General features: G+C 25.7%; 1 long non-coding RNA gene across 1 annotated transcript; it reads left to right on the top strand.

Annotated features, from left to right (window-relative positions):
* The first annotated feature begins 1,784 nt into the window (after window positions 1-1,784).
* LOC123265886 lies at window positions 1,785-2,718 on the top strand. Its single transcript, XR_006509689.1, has 4 exons — window positions 1,785-1,894; window positions 2,182-2,322; window positions 2,398-2,524; window positions 2,600-2,718. It is a non-coding gene; the product is annotated as an uncharacterized LOC123265886 (long non-coding RNA).
* The last annotated feature ends 1,082 nt before the right edge of the window (window positions 2,719-3,800 follow it).

The following is a 3,800-nucleotide window of genomic DNA, read 5'->3' as shown; positions in this document are numbered from 1 at the left end:
CAAGAGAAAATTTTATTTCAATCAAGTAAGATCGTTCTTTGACAAAAAAATTTTTCTATATATGGGTAGTTGATAAGAGACAATTAAAAACCAATACCATTAAGCATTATCATAAATAGTATGATTCTAAAAAAAGAGCTAAAAGAGCTTTTGGTAGTAGGTAGAAATATTAGTTTGATATTTCAGAAAAAAAATCTGGACGTAAACCAAACTAAAATCAGTAGAAAAAAGATTGAATTCATTTTGTTATTAATTATTTTTAAAGAGTTATTTATAAAAATATTTTTAAAATTAATATTGTAGTTATTTATAAAATCAATGTCTCAGTATGTTTTTTGTTTCTTTAAAATAAAAATAAGGTAAAAGACCCAATACCGGAACGATTTGACAATTATTATTTTATATTTTATCTCGTACTCAATCAAATTAAACAAACTTTTCTTTATTAGAAACCTCAATCTTTTTTTTACATAATAAAATATGAATGAAACTTTAAATTATATTGGAAATATTGAAAAAAAAAAAATGTTAATGATGTCAATAGTCTTAGATTTCTGACTTATCAAGGTCTCTTAATGGTTTTGCTAAGAAATCACTCGATGATATATCTTAAGCTCATAGAAACCTAATGGAAATACTTTTCACTAAAATTTTTTTTTTATGTATTAATACAAATACTAAGCGATGCAATTAATTGATAATACAAAAAAGACCCTATTGTTATTTAAAATTTACTGTTCGTCTATTGGTACACCCGAAATGAGCTAATACCCAGTATCGGAACAGTCAACCATATTGATATTATTTATTTACATTTACGATATATACTGTGTTGATTGTTTACATCAAGCACAACAACAAAAGTTTTTGTGAAATAAAATTTAATACAGAAAGTAATTTTATTATAAAAATTGTTTCAAATATTCGTAAATTTTAACTTGAAGAACAAAAGCAAATTTCTGTTTTGAAATTTTCTTTTTTACATAAGTGTCGTCAAGTATAACCTCGAATCGTTTATTTTATTTATTTTTTTTTTTTTTGATTTTTAGTAGAAATTTATTTGATTTTTTAATATTAAATAATTATTGTTAGTTTCACTATGCATACATGTCATTTGAGTTCTGAATTAATTGCTTAATTTTTTATAGGTAGTAGTAGGATGCCGAAAGTTAAGTCGAAGATAACATTTTATAAATTAGTTTTATAAATTCAGAAAAATTCACATAAAGTATTATGATTTGTTAATTAATTATTTAATTAATTCAGCTTACGAAAAGCGGACTCTTTAGATTAAAAAAATTAGTTTTATTTATCGTTCCGGTATTGTAAGGATATGGAAAGTATTGGGTCAACCATATTCCGGTATTGGGACTAGGCATTTAAGGTGTTCCGATACTGGGTCTTTTAGACTTTTTCAAAAAACATGTTTTTTTTTTAATATTAAATTCGACAAAATTGATAAATTTAATTATTTTCGTGTAACTACATGTTTATTCTATATGATTGGATGAATTATTATTACTAATGAACCATTTGAATATTTTCTAAGTAATAAAAATCAGTCATGTACCCTTCGTCGTTCCGGTATTGGGTCTTTTACCTTATTAGAATTGTACTTTTTATTTTCATTGCTCCAATCACTGTATTTAAGTAGTGTGTATATTTAATTTATCATATTATATTTAGAGAAATATAATATGATAAATTAAATATACTACAATATAAAATGTCTTTTTTAATGTATATAACGTATGTAGTAAACTAGGTCATTAATGAAATATATTAAGTTTCGGCGTAGTAAATCTTATCTTTAATTTTAAAATTTAATTGCTTTGGAAGATAAGTTATGAAAAACACATTACGTTATTAGAGGTAACACAAAAGTTGTAACGTGGTAAGTTAAATACTAAATTTTTTGTATCCATATTTCTTCACTGTTTTTTATTGTTTTCTACTGTAACTTTATTAATTTTGAGATTGATCGCTTCATTTAACCGTAAACAATCAATTTACAAAAGATTGGAGCGCTGCGGCTCCTCTAAGCAAGTTATTTTTTAGAGGTTATTGAACCTCAAAAAAAAAAAATTCAATCATGAAATTTGGCTTGACTTTTTGTAGAAGTTTGAAAATATTTCTTACTTATTTGACGTTTTTCTTATAAATTAAATTTTTTTTTTATAGATAATCATATTCCAAAAAGAAGAAATAGACGCAAAAATGGAAATAAAAATTATTTTAACCATAATGATTGGAGCTCTGACTCAAATTGGAAGCCTACTGCCGGCATTCGATGATTCAAGTTGTACTTACACGGGAGCATATGTGAATAATCAATTACGTGTTTATATAATTAATAAAAAATGATTGATATTTTAATTAATATAAATATGTTTCCAGTGTCCCAGCATGCGTTGTTGCGACCGCAACTTTGAGTGCAAGTTAACAACACTCAGTTTGTTTAGTTTACCACCTGAGCTATATGAGCTAGCTGAAAAAAATAAGTCTTACAGGTGCTTGGCAAAAAGTAAATTTATGATTATTAATTTGTAAAATATTTTACAATCATTAGTTTATAATTTTTATTAATTTTATTTTACAGTATCGCTGGGAAGATCATGTTTATTTCATGAAGAATGTTCTCATATAGAAAATGCTCGATGCATTAACTCATTATGTCAATGTAAGTCTGATTACTTCGATATTAAAGGTCAATGTTTCTCGGTAAATTGAAATGTAATATATTTTTTTATGCTTAAATATTTAAAATTTTTAAATACTACTGAATGCACTTTTTGTTTATTATTTTAGTGGTATCGTTACAATGGAGGCAAAGTCTTCATAGCCGGAAACTGAGATTTAGAATAGAAAATTCAAGAAAGTTTTGAGTATCGAATTAAAAAAAAAAATATGATCGAAATCGTTGACAAAAGTTTTCTGGTATTTATTTGATTTGAGTATAATATTTGTACAAATTATTGTAATTTTAGGTTTGAAACATCGACCGGCGAATAAAAATTTAAATAACTCCCACCAAAAAAATTTTTTTTTGTCATTAGGATTTTGATTTTTTCTTATTTTTTTACGGATTTCTTTACGTGTATGTTTTGAAGAGGTAAACTTGTGTGAAATTTTTACTTGCTGACTTACTTTTCAAAAAGTACATAAGAAAAAATTCAATTTTCGTATTGAAAAAAAATTACTTGCTACAAGAGAAATGTTATTTCCAAGAAAATTATTTTGAAGAGAATCAATTGTCTTGATTAAGGTAGTTGTAGCGTGATAGGCATTTCAACAGAAAATTATGAAATTTTTTTTATTGAAAGATAAATATATTAATAATTCACTACTAAAATTTCAGATCAATTGACCGCACCGTTTTTGAGTAATTAATTTTCGAAATTGTATCTTTTACACGTAGAGGTATAGAGAGATGGTAAAGTTAGTATGAAATCTTCCATACCACTCGAGTGGGCCAAAGATTTCATACTAACTTTATCATCTCTCTATACCGCTACGTGTAAAAGATGCAATTTCAAAAATTAATTACTCAAAAACGGTGCGGTCAATTGATCTGAAATTTTGGTAGTGAATTATTAATATATTTATCTTTCAATAAAAAAAATTTCATAATTTTCTGTTGAAATGCCTATCACGCTACAACTACCTTAAAGAATTCTTCTTTGTCGTGAAATTCACTTTCTTACTTTGAAAAATTTCACACCTGAGAATTGTAACAGGGAAAATCGAACTTCCCGGGGTCATTATCGACCACTTAATTAACGCACGGTAGGTAAGGGTTT

The sequence above is a fragment of the Cotesia glomerata genome, linkage group LG5 (assembly GCF_020080835.1).
Source record: "Cotesia glomerata isolate CgM1 linkage group LG5, MPM_Cglom_v2.3, whole genome shotgun sequence".
NCBI lineage: Eukaryota > Metazoa > Arthropoda > Insecta > Hymenoptera > Braconidae > Cotesia > Cotesia glomerata.
Note: the sequence above shows the minus strand (reverse complement) of the source record. Positions and strands in the feature narration are given on the sequence as shown.